Below are 21591 nucleotides of genomic sequence, written 5' to 3' on the forward strand. Positions count from 1 at the left end.
TGCTTAGAACAATGTTGCTTTTTATATGTGAACATTCTTGGGGCACCTGAGTGGTTCAGTTGGTTGAGCGTCCGACTTCGACTCAGGTCATGATCTCACGGTTTGTGGGTTCGAGCCCCACATCGGGCTCTGTGCTGACAGCTCAAAGCTTGGAGTCTGCTTTGGATTCTGTGTCTCCCTCTCTCTGTGCCCCTTCCCACTTGTGCTCTGTCTCTTTCTCTCTCTCTCAAAAATACACAAACATTAAAAAATTAAAAAATAAAATTAAAATAAAATAAAATAAAATAAAATAAAATAAAATAAAATAAAAATAAATGTGAACAGTCTTATATATCATTCCTGGTGCACATATGCACAATTTAATACCTAGTACTGGAATGCACAATTCCAACTTGTTTGCCAAAGTTGTTGTGGTAATTTATAATACTAAAAAGTATTTGGGAGTCTTGTGTCTTCCCAAACTTTAGTATTACTGGACTTTAAATTTTTTTCAACTTGATAAGAATAACGGTGTCATTGTGTTTTTGCATTTTCTTGTTTATTAGTAAAGGTGAGCGACTGTCCATATGTTTAATGGTTATTTGGATTACCTCTTAAGTAAAATGCATACTCTTGTATTACACTCTTTTTAAAATTTTCTTTAATGTTTATTTTTTGATGGGGGGAGGGGCAGAGAAAGAGGGAGACACAGAATCCGAAGCAGGCTCCAGCCTCTGAGCTGTCAAGCACAGAGTCCAATGAGGGGCTTGAACCCACGAACTGTGAGATCATGACGTGAGCGAAGTCGGACACTTAACCAACTGAGCCACCCAGGCGCCCCTGCCCTTTCTTTTTATAGTAAGTTTGAAGAGGCATTTCATGGACTTTCTAGATATTGATCCTCATCAGTTGTATATGTTTCATATATCTCCTCTCAGTCTTTGGCTTGCTATTTCACCTTACTTCATTGTGTCTTTTGAATAACATAAATTCTTAATTTTAGTAAGTAGAAATTATCAGTTTTTCCTTTAGTTCATACAATTTCGGAGGTAAATATTGTCAGGGCTTGAAGGAACAATTTCTATTCTTCACAAACTGCTTTCAAGTATTTCAAAAAATAAGGAATCAACCTAATTCATTTCATAAAACATGAAGCACGGATGCTTCTTTTAAAAAGCATTAGGAAGTATTAATTTGATAAGAAAATTTAATAAGGACAATATAAGAAAAGAAAACCATAGGGGTGCCTGGGTGGCTTGGTCGGTTGAGTGTCTGACTTCAGCTCAGGTCATGATCTCACAGTCCCCGCGTGAGACTGTGAGTTCGAGCCCCGCGTCGGGCTCTGTGCTGACAGCTCAGAGCCTGGAACCTGTTTCAGATTCTGTGCCTCCCTCTGTCTCTGCCCCTCCCCTGTTCATGCTCTGTCTCTCTCTGTCTCAAAAATAAATAAACGTAAAAAAAAAAAAAAATTAAAAAAAGAAAAGAAAACCATAATCACATCTAACTTATAAACAAAAACATAAATAAATTAGCTAAATTCTAGAAAGTAAAACACAATAGTGTATTAGAAATATGCATCATAACCAAGTAGATTTGTCCTAGAAATATAAAGAGAGCTCATTATAAAAAGAAAAGAAATAAACGTAATTCACTATAAAAACAAGTGAAAAGAGTGTTACAGACTGAATGTTTGTGTTTCCCTAAAATATATATGTTGAAGTTCTCACATACAATGTGGGGTGTTAGGTGGAGCTTTTGGAAGGTGATTAGGTCATGAGGCTAGAGCACCTGCACATGGAATTGGTGTCTATAAAGACACCAGACTTGTTGGGGCGCCTGGGTGGCGCAGTCGGTTAAGCGTCCGACTTCAGCCAGGTCACGATCTCGCGGTCCGTGAGTTCGAGCCCCGCGTCAGGCTCTGGGCTGATGGCTCGGAGCCTGGAGCCTGTTTCCGATTCTGTGTCTCCCTCTCTCTCTGCCCCTCCCCCGTTCATGCTCTGTCTCTCTCTGTCCCAAAAATAAATAAAAAATGTTGAAAAAAAAATAAAAATAAAAAATAAAGACACCAGACTTGCCTTCTCACCTCTGGTCTTCTCCATGGAAGGCTACAAAGAGAGGATGACCGATCTGCAAACCAGGAAGTAAACTCTCACCAGACATCAGTTCTGCCTACACTGTGACCGTGGACTTCCCAGACTCCAGAAGTGTAAGAAACAAACGTTTGTGGCTTAAGCCACCCAGGCTATGATGTATTTGTTATGGCAGCCTGAACTAAGAGAAAATGACATGACCACATGAAAAGGTGTACAAATAGTATTTGAAGAAATTCTGCATTTGCCCACGATACTAACTCTTATTAAATTAGGACTAGAAAATCTTCTCAATCTAGTGAAGGATATTTTAAAATATTTTCAACCAGCTGCATTTGTAATGAAGTGATTATCAGTGAAACTTAAAATTCTAACATTTAAGTCAAGGTCAAGAGAGGATTTAAGTAAAGCAAAGACAAAATACAACACCACAAAAAGCAAAAACAAAAAATTACTGCTACCATTATAAAATAAAAAGTAAAATAAAATAAAGGAAATACTTCAGCCACTAAGTCATTGTTATCATGATGACCAATAGCAATGAAGTTCTCCCTGAAAAAAAAAAGAAAAGAAAAGAAAAGAAAAGTTTTATAATCTGATAGAACTAATAAAGGAGGTAGTCTTACAGGTTACAGGTTAACATTTTATTCAAAATTTAAGGGCATTTCCTTAAAACAGCAATAAGAAATGGAAAATATACAGTAAACCAATATCTTGATTATGAGCACACTAACATAAGCTGTGGGAGACTACTTTGGAATTAAAAAAAAAAAAAACATTATTTAAGGACATAAAATGAGGCCATCTTTTTCTTGCCTGCATGGTTGGACTAGTTTTATAGCTGATTTCTTTCTTTCGGCAATATATTCTCATCTCCAGCAGCGAGAGAGATCCTTTTACCACATGAGCTAGATCCATTCAAAAGTCACCAGTGTCTTCTTTCTCATTTCTAATAAATCCAGAGTACATAAGAGAATTCCACAAGGTCCCAGATCTGACTCACACTGTCTTATGCTACCCTTCATTCACTCTGACCCACTCCTTTTGCTTTTTTTTGAACTTGCAAGATGAACCTACCCTTTAGAGTCCTGGAACTCATGGTTCCCACCATTTGGAATGTCTTTACCCAAAACACTCCTGATTTCTTGGGTTCCTGTTCAAATGTCCCATTATCACTACCTTCTTACATAAAATAGTGCTTTCTTCTGCCCTGGCGTACTTTATCCCCCTTATTCTGCTTTGTATTTCTCCGTAACACTGTTTGTCATCTGTCGTTATATATATTTACTTGTTTATGTGTTTGGTGACAATGTCATCCCTTTAGAGTACAGATTTCTTCAGGATAGTGACTTTATCATTTTTCCTTCACCACTGAATTCCATCCCAGTACACAGATGAATTTGTGTACAGGAAGATGTAGTAATATTTTTTAAATGTTGCTTCTCACTAAAATAATCTATATACTCAAATAAACATTTTCAGGATATATCATGAAAGTGGGGAAACTATTTCTAAAGAAGAGGAAAGGCATAAAGGTCTATTTGAAGTAAAAAAAAGCATAGACTTGCCCACCAGCATGTTAGTATGTAGTTATAATAAATAATATAGTATTTCATCAGTGTTGTTTTAATTAAAAATGGAAAGGATTATGGGGCGCCTGGGTGGCTCAGACCATTAAGCGGCCACCTTCAGCTCAGGTCATGATCTCACGGTTCGTGGGTTCAAGCCCCGCGTCGGGCTCTGTGCTGACAGCTCAGAGCCTGGAGCCTACTTCAGATTCTGTGTCTCCCTCTCTCTCTCTCTCTCTCTCTTTCCTTCTCTCTGACCTTCCCCCTTCTCTCTCTCTCAAAAATAAATAAACATTGAAAAATTTTTTTCAAAAATGGAAAGGAGAACCCAGAGACAGTTTCCAGCATATAAAGGACTTGATGTATTAATCATTACAGAAGATGGGCCATCTAATACATGTTGTTAAGGTGACTGGCTTTCCTTTAAAAATATTAAGTAGAACATTATTACACACCAAAAAATAAGAAAATCATACTGGATAAAAGATCTAAATGTGAAAATAAACTTGAAATTGTTGGAATAAAATAAAGGATATATTTACAATCTTGGAGGAAAAAAAGATTCCTTTGACAAGCACCCAAAAATACAAGTCACAAAAGAAAAACGGGCAATTTTGGTGGTATCAAAATATATACACTTCTTTTGCCAAAAATATAAAGGCACAGACCAAGCAAAAAGATAAATCACATTCTAGGAAAAGGTATCTGCAGTTTGCAGTACAGATAAGAATCAATTAAGAATCAAGAAAAAATGATGTAATAGAAAAATAGTCAAAAGGATTTGAAAAAGCTATTCAGAAAAAAAGGAAATTCAACGGCTAATACATACATGAAAAGATATTTGCATCCCTAGCAATTGAAGAAATAAAAATCTAAAAAGCAGTAAAAAGCCATAGCATAATAATTAGATAGGCATGCAAAAAGGCATCGTTTTAAAACTCTGGTAAGGGGGCGCCTGGGTGGCTCAGTCGGTAGAGCGGCCGACTTCGGCTCAGGTCACCATCTCACGGTCCGTGAGTTCGAGCCCCGCGTGGGGCTCTGTGCTCTGTGCTGACAGCCTGGAGCCTGTTTCGGATTCTGTGTCTCCCTCTCTCTGACCCTCCCCCGTTCATGCTCTGTCTCTCTCTGTCTCAAAAATAAATAAACGTTAAAAAAAATTTTTTTTTAAATAAATAAATAAAACTCTGGTAAGTCTACAGTTTTGCGAAGTTAGGGAGAAAAGACAATCTAACACACTGCACGTGGAAGGTAATCAGGTACAACCACTATGGAACAATGTGTCAATGGTAAATATTTTTGAAAATGGGGTGCCCACGTATAACAGAAGACATTTATGGAATCATTCATCACAGCAGTTCTTGAAATAAGAAAACAAATGAGAGGCGCTTGGCTGGCTGGTCACTAGATCATCTGACCCTTGATCTCAGTGTAGTGAATTTTAGTCCCAAGTCGGGGCATTGGGCGTGGAGCCTACTTAAAAACAGCAAATGAGATCAAGCTGTCTCTATGTCTTGTAGCTGCAGGGGAATAGCTACAACAAAAAACCTATGTCATTATGAATCAATATGTATCCATATGAATGGTTCCAAGGGCACCACATTCACATAGGGGTTGCTTTTGAATAATGGGAGAGAGCTGAACAATGGTAGCATCCCCTCCACAGAAACAGTGTTCTCATCTCTTTCATAGGAAACATACACAGCAAAATCATAAAATGTAAGTGTTAATTCTGAAGAGTGGTACATATACATAAACACACATTTCAAGAAGGGCAGAAGGCAGATGTGTTATCCAGAAATAGCATTCTGTTCCCTGTATGTCCCTGATGGCTTGAATGCATTAACATACCTGCAAAATGAGTAGTTCCCCCCACCCCTGGATTAATTTACATCTGATTTTATATAGCCATATATATGAACTTGGTCTTTGGGTTAACCCTCTTTTCTATTAATAGTGCATATTACTGCCTCTGTCAAATGACAGGACATATATTGTGTTCACTGATTCACAACTGAGCTACAAATTACCTTGAAAGAATGAAGGACCATATATGAATCTGGCATTATTACAGCTTGAGCAGCTGTTCACTCACAGATGAAAACATGCATGTGGCATCATCTGCATTACATACAGACTAACGTTGTGTTTGATTATTTTGTTAACTATTTCACGAATAAAATTGCCAACTGCGCATATACATTTTGGTATAATATGTGAATCTGGAACTGAAATTTCTGAATTTTTTGTTTGGCCTGAAAGGCAAATCAGACCAATGTTCACCTCTATGCATGCTGAGTTTTCCCTCCAAGTAGGACACATATTGCCATCATTTATTGCTATTTTCTTCTTGATACCTTGATAGGAGGATCAATTAATTAAACACACTTAATAAGCACTACAAATGACATGCACTGTACTAGGTTCTGGGAATATAATGGTGAATGAAATTCAAAACCTGCCCTGAAGGAGTTAATAATAGCCAGGTTATGGTTATCATAATGTCCGTTCAGCCACCTTCTGTGAGGAAAACAATATACAGTTAGTCTAAAACGTTAAATACCTTTTCCTTTCTGAGACTATTTCCTAGGCATTTCATTAAAGGTTAAGAAAAGCTTGGGGCACCTGGGTAGCTCAGTTGGTTAAGCTTCTGACTTGATTTCAGCTCAGGTAATGATCCCGCGGTATGTGGGTTCCAGCCCTGTATCAGGCTCTGATGCTGAGACCACAGAGCCTGCTTGGGATTCTCTCTCTCCTTCTCTCTCTGCCCCTCTCTCACTTAAATGTTCTCTCTCCCCATGTCTCAAAAAAAAAAAAAATAAATAAACTTAAAAAAAAATTTTAACAGCGGTGCCTGGGTGACTCAGTCAGTTAAACGTCCAACTTCGGCTCACGTCATGATCTTACGGTTCATGGGTTCAAGCCCCGCGTTGGGCTCTGTGCTGACAGCTCAGAACCTGGAACCTGCTTTGGATTCATTGTCTCCCTCTCTCTGCCCCTCTCCTGTTCTCACTCCATCTCTCTCTCCCTCCCTCCCTCTCTCTCTCTCTCTCTGTCAAAACTAAACATTAATTTTTTTTTTAATTTTTAAAGGTTAAAGAGAACTTGAGCGAATATTAACTAAGTTACTAGAAAGATGATGTCATAAAATAAATATACATGAATTCCTCTGAAATTGTATATTAAATTCGGCTACATAGGAAAAATTTTCAAAAGGATTAAATGTGAGCATAAGGGGAGGATAACATCCCTATGCAGAAACAACCAAGAATTCTAGACAGAGGCACTTAAGGATTGAAATTTCTTTAAAGAATGTCAGCAAGATTGTTATCCCTACTGGCCAGCGGACAGTTCTAAGATGCCTCCTGAAAATGTGTGAGCTTCTCTGATTCTGAAAGAAAAACTTAATCTTGATTATTCAGAGCCCAATGAAGACATCATCTCTATAGACAGTCCCAGCCATTCTCTGCCCAAATAGAAAGATGGCCTCCCAAGACACTTAGTACACCTACAAACTTTGGCCCAGAACTGAGAAAAAGAAAAAAATAGTAATGGTAATGGTAATGCTTGTGAAAATGGTTGGCTTAGCCTGTTTATCGGGCTTAAATTCAAACAAATTTGATTTGAAAGAGTCATTGTGATTTCTATTCTTTCTTTTAAGGTTTTTTTTTTTTAATCAAATTCAAATAACTTTAGTCTGAAATAGACATGGTTTTTATTCTTTCCACCATGGTATTTTTTCCATGATCTACTTGAGTATGTTCAAATGTATCTCATCATTTACTAGCAAAATACATTTTAATATTTCATTGACAAAAGAAAGTACACTTTGAGGACATAAAGTTATATAAGGCAATAAACATATCTAATAAAAACCATACATGACTATTAAGTTTAATTTTTCAGAAATGTATTTTTTAGTTCAAAGCCATCTTTTTTTTTTAATATATGAAATTTACTGTCAAATTGGTTTCCATACAACACCCAGTGCTCATCCCAAAAGATGCCCTCTTCAAGGCCCATCACCTACCCTTCCCTCCCTCCCACCCCCCATCAACCCTCAGTTTGTCCTCAGTTTTTAAGAGTCTCTTATGTCAAAGCCATCTTAATGCAATTAGGTAAAGGCACGCCTTTGGTAGCCTCTATGAATTGGCTGTGCTGATGAAGAGAAACATATCATCTAAAATATAAGTGTCCTAAAAGCAAGTGTTGCTTTGCTTCTCTGAAATTCAGGTGAGTTAACAGACCAGGTAGCTAGGAAACAAAACAAAACAAAACAAAACAAAACAAAACAAAACAAAACAAAACCTGATAACTTGATCCTTTAAATTATGCAGGGTTGACACTGTCATCGTGATGCTTCTTTGTATCAGAGCTTCAGATGCAACTTTGAGCAATTAAAGAAGGAAGAAAAAATGTGAGTTATGAGCGTAGCTGCACCAAGGAGTTTGAGTCAAGCAGAGGGCAACTGAGAGTCAGCAATCAGAAAAGCGTGTCATTGTTTGTTAATATACTATTGCACTTCTGTGACCAGTCCATTTTCACCATTGTTAAACTGCGGGTCATTTTCACAAATGAACTGCATCATGACAGCACCTACTCTGCTTTGGGAATACCCAAAACAATTTCATAGACTGAGCATAAAGAGGGATATGGATTAATTATTTTAAGTTATGACTTTGAGATGAATATGTTTGATGCATGTAGGTTGAAAATATGTATCTCATAATCAGTATTACAAATTCTCAGTTATGTAGGGGGAATCAGTTCAATATGTACATCATTTTTCTTTATATTTTTGTCTATCTTGCTTTGGATTTTAGAACATTTCAACTATTTATCAAGTTATCAACTGGAAGTTAGTAAAATTAGAGTAGTTGATGGAATATTAACTATGCATGAGGGCCTTGAGTTCTATGCTGTAAATAGTGAACAAAATGTTGGGCACGTATGATTGAAGCTGTTGAATAAGATGAGATATTAATGTTTTTATGAATTAAAATAACATTAATCAGATCTTTTCACTACAGATAACTAAGGTATTTCATAGGTGTTGATAATTGATGTTTATGTAGTCTGTATGATACATTTTATATACTAGTGTTTTGTTGAGGTTTTTTGCATGTACGTTCATGGGATATGTTGATTTGTTTTCTTTTCTTGTAATGTGTTATCCAGTTTTGGTATTAGGGTAATGTTGGCCTCACTGAATGAGTTAGGAAATATTCCCTCTTCTATTTTCTGGAAGACATTGTAGAGAATTCCATAATTTTTTCTTTAAATTATTGGGAGAAGTCACCATTGAAACCATTTTGGGTTGGTGTTTTTTGGGGTTTTTTTTTTTTGTAAGATTATTTGTGTTTAATAAATACAAGCCTGTGCAGATGATCTATTTCTCCTGTGCATACATTTTTGTAGTTTTGTGTTTTCAAGGAATTGATCCATTTTGTATAAAGTATCAATTTTCTATCATAGAGTTGTTCATAATACTCCTTTATTATTATCCTTTTAATGTGTAAGGAGTCAGAATTGATAATGCTTCTTTCATTTTCAAATTTAGTAATTTATGTCTTCTCCCTTTTTTCTTGATTAGCCTGACTAGTTTATTAATTTTATTAATATTTCACCTATTTACTGTTTATTTTCTTTATTGGTTGTCTGCTTTAAATTTCATTGATTTCTGCTCTGGTTTTTTTTTCCCCTTTTTTTTTAATGTTTATCTATTTTTGAGAGAGACAGGGACAGACAGATGAGCGTGAGTGGGGGAGGGGGATAAAGAGAGGGAGACCGAATCTGAAGCAGGCTCCAGGCTCTGAGCTGTCAGCACAGAGCCCAGCGTGGGGCTTGAACTCACGAACTGTGAGATTATGACCTGAACTAAAGTCTGACACTCAGTGGGCTGAGCCACCCTGCCCCCCCTTTTTGTTTTTGAAATAACTTGCTTTTTCTCTGGCTTCTAGGTGGAAGCTTAGATGATTGATTTTAGATCATGCTTCTTTTCTAATATATGCATTTAATGCTGTAAGTTTCCCTCTAAGCTCTGCTTTGCTGCATCCCACAAAACTGATTATCATATATTCATTTTTATTCAATTCAAAATATTTTTAAAATTTCTCTTGAGACTTTTGCATTGATCAAAGTGTTATTTAGAAGTGTGCTATTTAATCTCCAAATATTTGGGAGATTTCCCAGCTATTTTTCTGTTATTATTTTTGAGTTTGGTTTCATTATAGTCTAAAACCCCGGTATGACTTTTATTCTCTTCATTAAGGTGTGCTGGTGTGGCTGGGCATGTGTTCTATCATGGCCAATATTCCAGTCAGCTTGAAAGGATGTGTTTTCTACTGTTGTTGGATGAGATATTCTATGTCACTTAGACCCAGTTAGTTGATGCTACTATTTATTTCCACTATATTCTTACCGATTTCTGCTTGTTGGATCTTCCAATCGCTAAAAGAGGTATGCTGAAATATCCAACTATAGTTGGAGTAGTGGGTTTGCCTATTTCTCCTTCTATTTCTATCAGTTTTTGCCTCCTGTATTTTGATGCTGTGTTGTTAGGTATTTACTGTGTTAAATAATTTTAGGTCCTCCTGAAGAATTGACCATTTTATGACTATGTAATGTCCTTCTTTACCCCTGATAATTTTCCTTGTTCAGATACTGTTTGTGTGAAATTAATATAGTTACTCCAGCTTTCTTTTGATTAGTGTTACCATGGTATAGCTCCATCTACCCCTTTACTTTTAAGCTATCTATGTTTTTATTTTTAAAATGGAGTTCTTGTAGACAACATAAGTTTGGTCTTGTTTTTTATCTACTCCTTCAATTTCTGCCTTTGAATTGGTTTATTTAAACCATTCACATTTAAGGTAATTATTGATATGTTTATTGATAGAGTTGTATTCATACTATCATATTTATAACTATTGTTTATTTTCTTTATTATTTTTTATCATCTCCCATTTTCCCACCATCTCTGGTTTGATTAAGCATTATATGTGATGCTATTTTCTCTTTCTTAGCATAGCAGTTGTATTTCCTTTTCAAAAACCTAACTGATTTCCAAGAGTCTATAATATGTATCTACAAATAATCTGCCTCTACTTTCAGATCACACTATACCACTTCAAAGTAGTGTAGTTGATTTATAAGACTATTTCCAATTCCATCCTTGTACCCCTCAAAACATTGCTATCATTCATTTCACTCACCCATAAGCTATCATCATCAAATGGATTTTTACTATTATTAAATTTGAACAGCTGTCTGTTAGATTAAGAATAAAAAATACAGGGGCGCCTGGGTGGCGCAGTCGGTTAAGCGTCCGACTTCAGCCAGGTCACGATCTCGCGGTCCGTGAGTTCGAGCCCCGCGTCGGGCTCTGGGCTGATGGCTCGGAGCCTGGAGCCTGTTTCCGATTCTGTGTCTCCCTCTCTCTCTGCCCCTCCCCCGTTCATGCTCTGTCTCTCTCTGTCTCAAAAATAAATAAAAAACGTTGAAAAAAAAATTAAAAAAAAAAAAAAAAGAATAAAAAATACAAAAGAATTAATTTCTCCTCATTGACATGTTTTTGACACTCTTCCTCTCTTTTTACAGGGATGAGTTTTTGACCTAAATTTTTATTCACTTTTATTCCTCCTGCAAAGCTCCTTTTAACTTTGGGAAGTTCTACTACAACAAATTCCTTCAGGTTTTGTCAGAGAAACTTTTTAGGGATAATTTCACTGCGTATAGAATCCTAGGTTGTTGGATTTTTTCCTTTCACTCCTTTACATATTTCACTCCACTCGCTTTGTTTGCATGGTTTCTGATGAGAAGTCTGATGTAATTCGTAGGGTTTTTCCTATTCTGTAAGTAAAGTGGGGATTTTTTCTCTTTTTTTTTTCAAGATTTTCTTTTTGTCTTTAGTATTCTGCAATCTGAATGTGATTTGCCTATAAGAAATTGCTTTCATATTCATCCTTTGTGCTGTCTGTGCCTCCTAGATTTATGGTTTGATATCTGTGATTAATTTTGGAAGATTCTCAACTATTACTTCAAATATTCCTTCTGCTCCTTTCTTTCTTCTTCTATTATTCATATTGTGCATATGTTACACCTTATAAAACTGTGCCATAATTCTTGAATGTTTTGATTTGATTTTTTAATTCTTTCTGGGTTGTTGGGGTTTTTTTTTGTTTTTTTGTTTTTTTTGTTTTTGCATTTTATTTTAGGAAGTATCTACTTATATATGTTCAAACCCATGTATTCTTTCTTCGGCCCTGTGTGGTCTTTGCAAGCATCAAAAGCATGCTTGATTTTTTTTTTTTCCCCTCAAAAGCATTCTTCATTTCTGTTATAGTGTCTTGATTACTAGCATTTCATTCGATTCTTTCTTAGAGTATCCATCTCCCTGCTTACTTTAACCATGTATGCTTGTATGTCACCCACTTTTAATTAGAACCCCTAACCTATTAATCATATGAGTCTACATTCCCTATCTACTAATTCCAAAATTTGTATCATATTCGAAACTAGCATTAAGTCTTCTCATTCATTCTCTTCAGACATTTTTACCTTATCTTTTGCCATGCTTTGCAATTTTTCTTGAAAGCTGGAAACAAAGTATCAGGTAATAGGAAATGAATAGGCCGTTAGCCTTAATTCGGTTCTGAGATGGGGCTATATTTAATGACTATCTTGATGTAACTACTGGACATCAGAATCCCCTGACCATCCGGTTTTGGGTTAGCCCATAGTCTTTGGCTTTCCCTAAGAACTCATTCTTTCGTAGAGTCTGCCTGTTGCCGCTCTCCACATTGTAACCCACTGTTATTAAACTGGAGTCATGTTGATGTGGTGGTAAGATATGGGGGAAGGAAGCCTAATATAATATAATAATTAAATTCTCAGTCTCTTAGTGCTTCACTGTCCCTGGGCTGTGACCTCTTCAAGTGTTTGTTAACTGTTTCTTTTTTTTTTTTAATGTTTATTTATTTATTTAGAGAGAATGGTTGGGGGAGGGGCAAAGAGAAGGAGAGAGAATCCCAAGCAGGCTCTGCACTGCCAGCCCAGAGCCTAACGTGGGACTTGAACTCGCACACTGTGAGATTATAATTGAGCTAAAACCAAGAGTTGGGCACTTAACCGAGTAACCCACCTAAGCGCCCCAACTTTTTCTTTCTCTTCTTAAGTGAAATAGGAAGGCGAGAGGATGCAGGAGTTGACCAGTTGCCCTTCTTTCAGGCTAAAATAGGAGTCTGGTAAAGTCTTTTCCCTTAAAGAATACGTCTTTGTTATGGAAAATACTGTGTGTATTTTAAAATAGTTACTTTTCTCTTCCCCCTGCCAGAAACATGAGAGCATTATTCTTAGAGCTTTACCATGGGAATGTGGGGGTTTCCTTGAGGTACCCCCAGAGACTGTCAACAGCAGTTCTCATTTTCAACTTAGCCCACAATCTTCAACAGTTCATCAAAATTGCTAGGTAGGTGTTCCTACCAGTTTATAACTTCAGCAACATCTACTCTGTGCAAGTCAACCTCAGCTGTGATTCTCTGTATTCAACTCTGACTCTGGGTTTGTTTATCTTTCCAGGTTTTAGAGTGAGAGCTTTTCCTGTGAATTCAAGTCTCTAACGGGCCCAAGAAAAGTCATTAATTTTCATTTTGTTCAGTTTTTTTTCTTGTTCTCATGATGAATAGATACTTCTTAAGCTCTTTATATGTCAGAGCTGAAACAAGCTAGTTATTTCTTTTGAATATAATAAAAAACATGACACCCTGATATCATTGTCAAACAGACAATAGTGAAAGTAATGCCATGGAATATAACAAAAAGTTTTTGCACCATCTGAAAGTTATATGAAAAGAGAAAAAATAAGTCAGGCTGGATTTCTTTATTAAATAATCTACCCTGGTCCCTGAAATGTTAATGATGAAGAAGGCACTTCTTCAGGCTTCATGTAAGATCCTGGCGAGTATGGAAGGCTGGCATGTAAGTAGGCAGTTACCATGCAGCTCCACAACAGAGTGGTACAGGAGCACACAAAATGACCATTTGTTTTTGTTTGACTATTTTACATAAATATGCGTTATATGCAATGATACCATTTCATGTGTCAGGGAGTTGAATCCAGCCGTGTAAAAAAGGGAGGGAGAGAGGAAGGAAGAAAAAAGGAAGAAACAAAGAAGCAGGCAAGAAAAACGATCCATTGTTACACAGTATGAATCTGTTTACTTTTTGGAACTATTAAATTCATGATGTGTTATCAGAAAAGAGATAGGACGTCATAGATACTCAAAGCCAGATTTCTTGGAGAAGATGGTGCCTAAATTGGGTCGTGGAAGGTAAGCAGGAGTTAAAAGGCAAAAGAGACTGAGGAAATGAATTCCTGGAAAAAGTGTAAAAGAGAAGTAAGGACGTGAACTACTGGCAAAGTGAATAGTATACATTGAAACTGGAACTCAGAGTGGAGCTGAAATGAGTTTTGGAAACGGAACAAAATGATAAGAACTAGTACATGGAAGAGTGTTCAGCAGATATTAAATGATTGCTGATAAATGGCTTTGAGACATTAGTTAAAGCTACAGACCTCTCCCCAGAAGTCATGTCCATGTATGAAGTCAGGCATTATGACTTTATGGTGCATATTTACTCACTGAAGCCAATCTAGATCATATTAGGTGATGTACGGGCATTGTGAATGGGTTCAAGGAGAAAACCTGGGAAAAGGTCAAATTTAAGGAGAAGGCAATAAAGGAAGAACCCATACAAAGACTGAGAAGAAATGATCAGAGCAAAACAAGGAGAATCGGAAAAGATTTTGTCATTGCAAAGAGTGTTACAATATAGCCGGTCAGCTGACTGTCAGATATGACAGGTTCAGAGAGACAGTGATTGAGTGTTCATTGGATTTGAGATCACTGAAGTCATATGTGACCTTTATCCATGCAGTTTCACTGGGGTATTGGCTATTTGTAGTAGATTTATGTGGATTATATGGTGGTTGAGAAATAGTAAATGGAGACTGTGAGCAGGAGAATTTGGGCTTAGCTGAGAAGAGAAGGAGAGAATGATAGGCTGTGTAAGACAACATATGCTCTGAGGAGGGATAGCTATTTTAAAATGGAGAAACTTGACATTGTTCATAAGATGGGGGGAGGATAAGGAAAGAAAAATGCTGATGAAATGGGTTAAAAAGTGTGTAAGTAGTGGAATGAAATTGCAAAGAGCAGGGATGGAGTGGATTGAGACTGGAGGTATACACTAGATAAGCAGGGACAGGAAGAGTGACAATTCAAAGGCTAATTGGACAGCACTAGGGCCAAAGGGACTAGGGACCACTATATTCCTAGCAGAGTACCTGGAAGGTTTTCATCTTACATGAAGGGTTTTTCTTAGCTTTCACACTAGATACTGTACATATCATATCACACTCCTTGTGCCCTTATCAGGACTACCTTTTCACTTAAGCACATTTTTTTCCTTTCCCTCAAACAATCATTGATCCTGCCATTAAGAAGTCATCAGAAAGAAAGAGAAAAGATGTTTGTATTTCTAACAGAGGATAAATGTAAATTCTCTAAATGTCAAAAAATGGGGAAATGATTAAGTAAATAAGAGCGTATCTAAATTATATGGCCATTAAAATTATGTTTTTCATTTCCGTTATTCATCATGCCTGGGATATAGTAGTAGCCAGTATTTATTAGTTAAATAAATAAATAATCATCTGGACAAAGAGGCTTACTATGGACTCATTTGTACATGCTGTTAACTTATTGAGAGAGAGATGGGTTCTCATCCATTATGAAATTCGGTATTCAATGATAAAACTTCTGGCTTGTTACCAGGAGCTTGGGTTAACCAAGGCAACTCTTTCCCACCGTGTCTTCTTTCTGTTCTTGCTCTAAAATGGACGCTGCTATCAGTTAACATGCTAGTTCAGTTGGTGAACAACTATGAAACATTATCCTACACAGTGCATTGCAGTCAAATGCCACCATTCCTTACTAGCCTGATTTTAGAGGACAGCTATGTATAAATCATTTTTTTTGAATCACCACTCACCTCATGACCCACATGTTCTCTCCAGTATTGCAGGGACCAGATACTGGGGACACCATGGACGTTAGTTACTTTTACAAGAATCTGCTTGAGATGGGGAAGGCTGAAGACGAGCAGAAACCATCCCCTTTCAGTAGTGACAGAGCTATTCATGCCCCTAGCTGACCTGAGGTTTTTCAGCAGCATCGAGGCCACACATTTCCACCGACCTTTATGATGCAGGCAGTGTGAACTTTCCGTGTGTCCTTAAGATGGTGCCCTAGCATCCTGGTAACGTCTTGATTCCGTGGAAGCTACTCACAGAACGAAGACCCACAGTAGGCTTTGCCTGCGTGCCGGAGCTCCAGCTCTTCCAAATGCTCTGAAATCACTTACGATAAATCTCTTACTGCTTGAAACACTCAGAGTGGATTCCCTTTCCCAGACCAAACACTGATGAAATCGCCCTGTGGCTGGAGGTAAGAGGCTGAACAGTAAACACTGTGGTTCAGCGGGCGCTCGCGCTCTACCATGCTTAGTTTGTTCATGGTCACTGCTGTGCATCTGCTGTGTTCTGCACGCTCTCCTTTTCTGAACGTAGTATTATTGGCACTATGCTGAATAGTTTATGGCAGGGTCTAATACAGATAGCCGGTCATTTGGAAGTTACAAGAACCTAAGTGAATCGTATCCAGAAGTCTTAGTTTTGAAAGCCCACTTGTGTTCCATTTAGGGAGCCACTGGATGTGATCTCTACCCACCTCTGCTGCCTGAATCCCACCCCAGGAGCCACGGGGCCACTCAGCTGACAGAGAGGGTTAGCCGGAGCAGAACCCAAGGCCCACTTCAGCCTGTGCACGCCCTCCAGGATGAGGAGGGCCCCGATGTTGTCCCCACCCTGGCCACCCCCTAAAGACCAGTGTTATCTGCTAGCAAAGGAGTTCCTGAAGGAGGAGCCAAGGTAGTTTCTACCACTGGAGGGCCAGGCCCTGGCTATCAGAACCCACTGCTGTGGGGCTGGCACCGAGGAGGAGGAGGGGCACCTAGAGTTAGAAGAGGAACACTGGACAGATGCACTGGAGACCTGATCCCCTGCGTCCCCCACCCACCTTCCACACCTAATCTGTGCCACAGCCTGCCGGTCTGCGCCATTTCTACATGACTACAATTATAAATATGAGTTTAAAAGACAAAAAAAACCTTTTGGATGTTTTGCTATCACTAATTTAGTGTTCTAATCACAGTCATTCATTTGGAGTTTATATTATGCTGCATTTGCTGAACAAAATTATAAGCCATTTTGTAAAGCTGTCCCTTCGAAAGGATGCCTCCTGTAGTTGTTTATTAAGAAAATAGTGGTGATTTCAGAGGAATAACAGAGTTTTGAAAATTAAAGAAACAATTAATAAATTACGTGTACCATATCTTGCCCCTGCCAATTCACCCTGTATATGGCTGTCAGAATATTTCTCTACCAAAATGTTTCTGATTATCGCATAGCCGTGCTCCAATCTTTCCAAGTCTTACCATGAATACAGAATAAGTTACAGACTCCTCACCAGAGCATGTAAGTTTTTCCATGATCTGTGCCTTCTCTTTGCTTTTCCAAGCATTTATTTCCTTTTAACACACCTAACTATCTAAAAGGGCTGGGTCACTGGCCATGGACAAGACTGTGACAACTCTTAAGATGTCAGCCCACGCTCTTCCCTTTCATCTATCTTTGTCAAGCTCCTCCTTAGCCACTCTATAGGTCCCAGCCCCAACATCATTTCACCATAAATATATATATCTTAATTACATCAATCCCCTTCTTTAAATTCTCAAAGGACTTTTACCTTATTTCTCTTACAGAACTGAGGCAATGACAGAGTGAGAAAAGGCAATTTAAAAACACAGACTAAAATCTGACAGGATGACCAAGACTGACTATACAGGTTTCGAAACTTACTTCATGGAAGTAAGAAATGAGAGTACCAGGTCAAAGTGATTATGATTTGGTAAATAACCATGTAAGCTGGCATATTTCAGTGCTTTCTATTCTAGTCTGTATTTGGGACTGCAGAATAGAAGATACTAGACTCGAAATATACAATTTAAAAAAACCTGAACCTTAATCACTCAGTAAAAGTAGTTCAGTTCATTAAACTCTGATTTTGTTACCTTTTGTGATAATTGCCCATTACATTTTTTTTTTAATGTTTATTCATTTTTTTTGAGAGAGAGAGAGAGACAGAGCATGAGTGGGGGCGGGGCAGAGAGAGAGAGTGACACAATCCGAAGCAGGCTCCAGGCTCTGAGCTGTCAGCACAGAGGCCGACGCCAGGCTCAAACTCACCAACTGTGAGATGATGACCTGGCCCAAGTCGGACACTTAACTGACTGAGCCACCCAGGCGCCCCGATAATTGCCCATTAAAGAGGCTGTCTCTTCCATGTTTGGTAAAGCCTTTTTTTTTTTCTTTTTTTTAAGTTGGGTTAACTTATTTATTTATCTATTTAGAGATAATTTAAGCATGTTGATAAAGACTATCTTCAGATTTTCACAGCATCTTCTTAGTAAAGCATGGTTCTGATTATTTATTCATCCATGCATTTATTCCCTCTACTTTTGAACATATATAACATGCAAAGCTCAGTGGCAGGAATTGGAAGTGAGAAAGGAGAGATTAGTTTGAAGAACAACCACTGCTCTGTTCAACTGGACCACAGACTTCATGAAGAGAAACAGTGGGAGAAAGGATTTCCAAAGCCAAATGAAGTCGTATCATAGAGCACCTGAGATAATTAGCCAAAGGTTCTGATTTATTCAGTAGACAAAGGGAAACTAATACAACCTTTGGTCAGGGATATAAGATGATCAGGGATAGGATTTAGGAACAAGTTATGACTAATAAAGGAAAAACATTGGAATCTAGGGAAACCCTTAGGCATCTATCACACTCATCTATGTAGTAGAGTGATAATACAGTGGCAAGGGAAAGAAGAGGAAAGAGATAGAGGGAGGGAGATGGAGGTAGATAGTCTACAATGAATTTGGAAACTGATCAGATTCATTGGGCACAAGCAAAGTTAGCTGCAAAATTTGCAGGACCCAGTGCAAATGACTGACGTCCAACATGTGGAGCTCCTGTTCAAAAGGCACTTTCGAAGAAGGAAGAAAGCCCTACTAAAGTTACTAAAATATAAAGTCCTTCCACTTGAGATAGTTTATTATTTATAAAATGTAAGAGGGGTAATAGAGACACAGGAGTAAAAACATAAACTTCAAAATCCAAAAAAGAAAATACTTTGGTCTCATAATTTTTTATAATATAATAAAAACACTGTATTAATGGGATATATTGCTCTTGGCAAATTCAAGATCACAACTACCTTTTTCATCATTTTTAATTTTGACAAGGGTCTCTCTGCTGATGCAACTATCATTGGAGCTGTTAGGAGCAATTTATAGGCTGTGAAAACATCAGGATAATTTTTTTTTAATCGAACTATAATTGACATGCCATATTGTATTAGTTTCTGGTGTACAACACACTGAAATAACAATTCTGTACATTATGCAATATTCATCACCATAAGTATAGTTGCCATATGTCACATTGGGATAAATCTCTGATAAATTATTACAAAAAAAAACATTTTAGTACAGCTAGAATTGAGGATTCTCAGGGAACAATTTTTCTAAAAAAATGTAACTTCAAACAAATTAATTTTGTGTAATTATGAGTTTTTTGTGGTTTACTTATGCATTTTGAAGAGGGGGAGGGGGGAGAGAGCATGTGCACAAGCAGGGGAGGAACAGAGGAAGAGGGAGAGAATCCAAAGCAGGCTTCGCACTGTCAGCACTGAGCCCAACGTGATGGTCAAACTGACAAAACTAAAACCGTGAGATCATGACCTGAGCCAAAATCAAGAGTGACTGCTGAACCAAGGTCATTCGAGAAAATGTAGATAATTTTATACAATTCAAAATCTCCATTTTTGCATTTTATCACTATATTTTCAACTGTAAGGAAAACTTAATTTCAAAATTGTCCCTTGTTATAATTTGTTCTTTGAAACTTTATTGAAAATGTTCCTTTCTGTTGAATGTGATGATCTTTAAAGCTAATTTCTATTTCTAAGCCTGTGGATATTTGCTTTGCAATGTGACAGCCCTTTTCAAAACCCGCGATTCTAAATTTTTTAAGAATTTTAATAACTCCCTGATATGCTTTATTGCAACGTTCATATGTAGGCAACTTATTTTGTAATATTTACTGGAAGCTGAATTCCTAGGGGCTAGCAGTTCCTGCCCCAGCACTCCAGTTGGAGAATTAACACTTGTGCAGACACTACAGGGAAGGGGTCTGGGGACAGACAAGCAAGCCTGTCTCCCACATGAGGCCTGGTGCTGCCCCTTTTCTTCCCGCATAGCCATGGTCACTTCTGCAGCGACTGTCAGTGCAACCACCAGCAATATGGATCAAGTTCCACCAGGCCACCCCTTCAGGGCCTCATGACCTAGGGACTTCCCTGAGGCAAACGTGTGCCCTCTGGGACCACTGCTGTGTGCACGCTGCCCACAAACGCTGCTGGGCTACAGCAGTGCCCGCTGCCCGCCAAAACCCCTCTGCTCACGCACCTCCCTTGCCTCACCAGGCTTCACTTACAAAACATAAGTTTAAAATAAAATTAAGAGTATCCAGATGGATGGGATGCTTGGGTGGCTCAGTCGGTTCAGCATCCGATTCTTGATTTTGGCTCAGGTCATGATCCCAGGGTTGTGAGATGGACCTCGGTGCTGGGCCTTGAGCCTGCTTAAGATTCCCTTTCTCTCCTCCCCTCTCCCCTGCTCATGCTCTCTCTCTTTCTAAAAAAAAAAATAAATAAATAAAAAAAATAATAATAATAATAATTAAAAAAATAAAGGAACATCCAGATGGTGAGAGCGGAACATTAAAGCAAACGTGGGGCGCTTCTCAGCAGAGGGTCTTGTGCGGCCGTACAGGTCACACGCCCACCAAGCTGGCCCTGAGCACAAGGAGGATCTGAGATGATTATTAACACTACCCCCTGAGCGAGTGCTGTGACTGTTAATAGAAACCAACCCTCGAAGAAGGAGTTTCAAAGGGGTAAGACGGAGAGAGGCGGAAGGTAATGCGTTCAGTTGTAACACTTAACTGAGGTAGAGTACAAAACTAACCAAAGTTTAAGCAACAAACTCTTCAAATGGAGACTCATTTTTAGGAAACAAGCCACTATGCAAGATGCTCCCTCCTCTTTCCCACTTGTTTTTGCCCTGTCTTCCTTGGGCTCTCTTTTAACTCGAGTCTCTCCTCCACCGTCCTTTCATGTCTCCGGGGTAGAGTAATTCTGTTTCAAGGCAGTTTTAAACATGTCTTCAAATCCTTTGACATTCCTCTTAAAGGAATCCTGACTGCAACCAATAGAACACCGACACGCGGAAGCCACGCACTTTCTGCCTGCTTCTCCTGGAACGCGTTCTCCACGTGTCTCATGGGACACTACCTCTCAGAACACAGAGCCAGGTTACCAGATGCCCAAGACACGTGGAGAGTGGAGGCACAGGGGCTCCAGGCGATGCCCCTGCCAAGCCCAGCCCTGCGGTCATCTCCACCCAGGTACGGTGATTTCATCCTCAGCCTCCAAGGCTTCCCAGCTTAGGCCCTAGATATCTGAGAACAGGGACGAGCCGTGCTGCCGTGCCTTGTCTGAATTCTCAGCCCACGAGATCCATAAGCATAAGACGGTTGCCTTCCATCACTAAGTGCTGCTTTAGTTTGTAACACAGCAGCGAAAACTGCAGCAACCTTTGTCGTTTGCATAAGTTGGGGCAAAAACAGTTTCTTTTTTGTTGGTGAGTGAGGAGGGGTGTGGGGAAAATGCCAAATTTACTCAATTTATTTTACTTTCCAGTTTTAT

The sequence above is a fragment of the Panthera leo genome, chromosome A1 (genome assembly GCF_018350215.1).
Source record: "Panthera leo isolate Ple1 chromosome A1, P.leo_Ple1_pat1.1, whole genome shotgun sequence".
NCBI classification, from domain to species: domain Eukaryota; kingdom Metazoa; phylum Chordata; class Mammalia; order Carnivora; family Felidae; genus Panthera; species Panthera leo.